This window comes from Phyllobates terribilis, unplaced genomic scaffold (genome assembly GCF_046119375.1).
Source record: "Phyllobates terribilis strain yellow unplaced genomic scaffold, ASM4611937v1 Scaffold_1922__1_contigs__length_190424, whole genome shotgun sequence".
Taxonomy (NCBI): domain Eukaryota; kingdom Metazoa; phylum Chordata; class Amphibia; order Anura; family Dendrobatidae; genus Phyllobates; species Phyllobates terribilis.
This window is the reverse complement of record NW_027364682.1, coordinates 22,501-27,500: the sequence shown is the minus strand read 5'-3', so window position 1 is coordinate 27,500 and position 5,000 is coordinate 22,501.

Sequence of the window (5,000 nt, the reverse complement as noted above, 5' to 3'; positions counted from 1 at the left end):
CCTCCCCACTGACGTAGGGGCTCGGGAAAAGACTGGAAATCGCGAAGCTCGGCAGTGGCGCGGAGAGGCCACCCACCGCCGCCGCTGTCGCCACCGCCGCGGAGGCCGCCCTTTCGGACACGAGGGGCAGCGCGAGCCTCCGCTGGCCGGGTACGCATCTGGAAGAAAAGGGCCGCCCTCGGAGAAGATCGCTGTGCTTCCCCGCACAGGGAGCGATTCGGACGACGGGCCCCCACGCCTGGCTGGGTGGGCGCCCCGCCGTTCGCCCGTACGGGTCGTCGGACCACTGCCTTCGCTCGGTTCGGGTCAAACTCCCCACGGCTCGGCCACCTCCGCAGACGGGAGGCGAGGCCGGCATGCGCGCCCAAAGATAGGTGTCGGAAGCCCGGGGGTAGAGGAGGAAGGGGACCGCTCACCTTAAGCCAGCGCGGGCTCCAAAGCCCGGGCCGAGCGAGCGGCGCCACCTCCCCACCCGGGAGCGCTGCGCCAGATCGATCGGAGGAAGAGCAGGGGTGCATGTAGGGACTTGCCCAAGTACGGAGGCTGCAAACCCCTGTCGTCGGGAGATACGTGCCCACGAGTCCTGGAAGCGCGACTCGGGTACAGGCGCCCTTGCGGGGGGGTACTGGATGTGGAACAGCACTGGGGTCGAAGCCACAAAAGCATCCGCCCTCATGGAGCCTCTCCTCGGCCTAAAAATCCAGATTTTAGCCTTGACGGCGCCCCCATGTGGAGAACCAGGGCCCGCGGGGGGGTCTGGCCAGGCTCACTTCAACCCAGGAACACCTCTCTGACTTGGGATAGGCGACCGGCAAAAGTCCCCCCACGCAGCTGCGGAAGCCTGGGTTCAGCCAAGGTGCAGACCTCCAGCCGAACAGGGACTCATAGCCAAAACGCATACCCAGGCCTACGGAGGTGAAAACCAGCTTAAATGAGTCGAAATGTGTCGGGGCTGAGAGGTACCTCTCTCTCATATATTCTGCCGGTGGTGTGCAAAACTGGGTCTTTGCATGGAGTGTCACCCTATACCCACTTTAGGGACGCATGCAAAAAAGTGCCCGATCGCCTGGAACTGTCAGGCGGATTCGGCTCCCTGGAATTTCCTCATTCTGGTTCTTTTTCACTTTTTGTCTCTTTTGCGACATCTAGTGGGCAGGCTGCATTACTGCAACCGGGGACACCTCAAAACGCTTGGAACTGGGGAGCGGGCTCAATTTACAAACGTTTTGCGGGTCCTGGAAGTCAAAATTGTGACTTCTGAAAACGACTAAGTATCAAGGACTCATCGCGCGAATCGCTCTGGAACTGAAATCGGATGCGCGCACTGACATGCTCCCCTCTCTGGAAGTCTGACACAAGTTGAAAAATTTTCTAAGTCCCCAAAAATTTTTTTTTTCAACTTTTTTTCAATTTTCCCCCTGTGGGATATATATTTTACCCACACTTTTGGAGCCCTCCTGGGATGCCCTCTAACATACTAGAACCTCATTTTGTGGAAGTTTTCACAAAATTGTGAAATTTTCAAAAAAGTCAGAAATTTTGCAAAAACGACTAAGTATCAAGGACTCATCGCGCGAATCGCTCTGGAACTGAAATCGGATGCGCGCACTGACACGCTCCCCTGTCTGGAAGTCTGACAAAAGTTGAAAAATTTTCTAAGTCCCCAAAAATTTTTTTTTTCAACTTTTTTTCAATTTTCCCCCTGTGGGATATATATTTTACCCACACTTTTGGAGCCCTCCTGGGATGCCCTCTAACATACTAGAACCTCATTTTGTGGAAGTTTTCACAAAATTGTGAAATTTTCAAAAAGTCAGAAATTTTGCCAAAAACGACTAAGTATCAAGGACTCATCGCGCGAATCGCTCTGGAACTGAAATCGGATGCGCGCACTGACACGCTCCCCTGTCTGGAAGTCTGACAAAAGTTGAAAAATTTTCTAAGTCCCCAAAAATTTTTTTTTTCAACTTTTTTTCAATTTTCCCCCTGTGGGATATATATTTTACCCACACTTTTGGAGCCCTCCTGGGATGCCCTCTAACATACTAGAACCTCATTTTGTGGAAGTTTTCACAAAATTGTGAAATTTTCAAAAAAGTCAGAAATTTTGCAAAAACGACTAAGTATCAAGGACTCATCGCGCGAATCGCTCTGGAACTGAAATCGGATGCGCGCACTGACATGCTCCCCTCTCTGGAAGTCTGACACATGTGTGAAAATTTTCTAAGTCCCCAAAAATTTTTTTTTTCAACTTTTTTTCAATTTTCCCCCTGTGGGATATATATTTTACCCACACTTTTGGAGCCCTCCTGGGATGCCCTCTAACATACTAGAACCTCATTTTGTGGAAGTTTTCACAAAATTGTGAAATTTTCAAAAAGTCAGAAATTTTGCCAAAAACGACTAAGTATCAAGGACTCATCGCGCGAATCGCTCTGGAACTGAAATCGGATGCGCGCACTGACACGCTCCCCTGTCTGGAAGTCTGACACATGTGTGAAAATTTTCTAAGTCCCCAAAAATTTTTTTTTTCAACTTTTTTTCAATTTTCCCCCTGTGGGATATATATTTTACCCACACTTTTGGAGCCCTCCTGGGATGCCCTCTAACATACTAGAACCTCATTTTGTGGAAGTTTTCACAAAATTGTGAAATTTTCAAAAAGTCAGAAATTTTGCCAAAAACGACTAAGTATCAAGGACTCATCGCGCGAATCGCTCTGGAACTGAAATCGGATGCGCGCACTGACACGCTCCCCTGTCTGGAAGTCTGACACATGTGTGAAAATTTTCTAAGTCCCCAAAAATTTTTTTTTTCAACTTTTTTTCAATTTTCCCCCTGTGGGATATATATTTTACCCACACTTTTGGAGCCCTCCTGGGATGCCCTCTAACATACTAGAACCTCATTTTGTGGAAGTTTTCACAAAATTGTGAAATTTTCCAAAAAGTCAGAAATTTTGCAAAAACGACTAAGTATCAAGGACTCATCGCGCGAATCGCTCTGGAACTGAAATCGGATGCGCGCACTGACACGCTCCCCTGTCTGGAAGTCTGACAAAAGTTGAAAAATTTTCTAAGTCCCCAAAAATTTTTTTTTTCAACTTTTTTTCAATTTTCCCCCTGTGGGATATATATTTTACCCACACTTTTGGAGCCCTCCTGGGATGCCCTCTAACATACTAGAACCTCATTTTGTGGAAGTTTTCACAAAATTGTGAAATTTTCCAAAAAGTCAGAAATTTTGCAAAAACGACTAAGTATCAAGGACTCATCGCGCGAATCGCTCTGGAACTGAAATCGGATGCGCGCACTGACATGCTCCCCTCTCTGGAAGTCTGACACATGTGTGAAAATTTTCTAAGTCCCCAAAAATTTTTTTTTTCAACTTTTTTTCAATTTTCCCCCTGTGGGATATATATTTTACCCACACTTTTGGAGCCCTCCTGGGATGCCCTCTAACATACTAGAACCTCATTTTGTGGAAGTTTTCACAAAATTGTGAAATTTTCAAAAAGTCAGAAATTTTGCCAAAAACGACTAAGTATCAAGGACTCATCGCGCGAATCGCTCTGGAACTGAAATCGGATGCGCGCACTGACACGCTCCCCTGTCTGGAAGTCTGACACATGTGTGAAAATTTTCTAAGTCCCCAAAAATTTTTTTTTTCAACTTTTTTTCAATTTTCCCCCTGTGGGATATATATTTTACCCACACTTTTGGAGCCCTCCTGGGATGCCCTCTAACATACTAGAACCTCATTTTGTGGAAGTTTTCACAAAATTGTGAAATTTTCAAAAAGTCAGAAATTTTGCCAAAAACGACTAAGTATCAAGGACTCATCGCGCGAATCGCTCTGGAACTGAAATCGGATGCGCGCACTGACACGCTCCCCTGTCTGGAAGTCTGACAAAAGTTGAAAAATTTTCTAAGTCCCCAAAAATTTTTTTTTTCAACTTTTTTTCAATTTTCCCCCTGTGGGATATATATTTTACCCACACTTTTGGAGCCCTCCTGGGATGCCCTCTAACATACTAGAACCTCATTTTGTGGAAGTTTTCACAAAATTGTGAAATTTTCAAAAAAGTCAGAAATTTTGCAAAAACGACTAAGTATCAAGGACTCATCGCGCGAATCGCTCTGGAACTGAAATCGGATGCGCGCACTGACATGCTCCCCTCTCTGGAAGTCTGACACATGTGTGAAAATTTTCTAAGTCCCCAAAAATTTTTTTTTTCAACTTTTTTTCAATTTTCCCCCTGTGGGATATATATTTTACCCACACTTTTGGAGCCCTCCTGGGATGCCCTCTAACATACTAGAACCTCATTTTGTGGAAGTTTTCACAAAATTGTGAAATTTTCAAAAAGTCAGAAATTTTGCCAAAAACGACTAAGTATCAAGGACTCATCGCGCGAATCGCTCTGGAACTGAAATCGGATGCGCGCACTGACACGCTCCCCTGTCTGGAAGTCTGACACATGTGTGAAAATTTTCTAAGTCCCCAAAAATTTTTTTTTTCAACTTTTTTTCAATTTTCCCCCTGTGGGATATATATTTTACCCACACTTTTGGAGCCCTCCTGGGATGCCCTCTAACATACTAGAACCTCATTTTGTGGAAGTTTTCACAAAATTGTGAAATTTTCAAAAAGTCAGAAATTTTGCCAAAAACGACTAAGTATCAAGGACTCATCGCGCGAATCGCTCTGGAACTGAAATCGGATGCGCGCACTGACACGCTCCCCTGTCTGGAAGTCTGACAAAAGTTGAAAAATTTTCTAAGTCCCCAAAAATTTTTTTTTTCAACTTTTTTTCAATTTTCCCCCTGTGGGATATATATTTTACCCACACTTTTGGAGCCCTCCTGGGATGCCCTCTAACATACTAGAACCTCATTTTGTGGAAGTTTTCACAAAATTGTGAAATTTTCCAAAAAGTCAGAAATTTTGCAAAAACGACTAAGTATCAAGGACTCATCGCGCGAATCGCTCTGGAACTG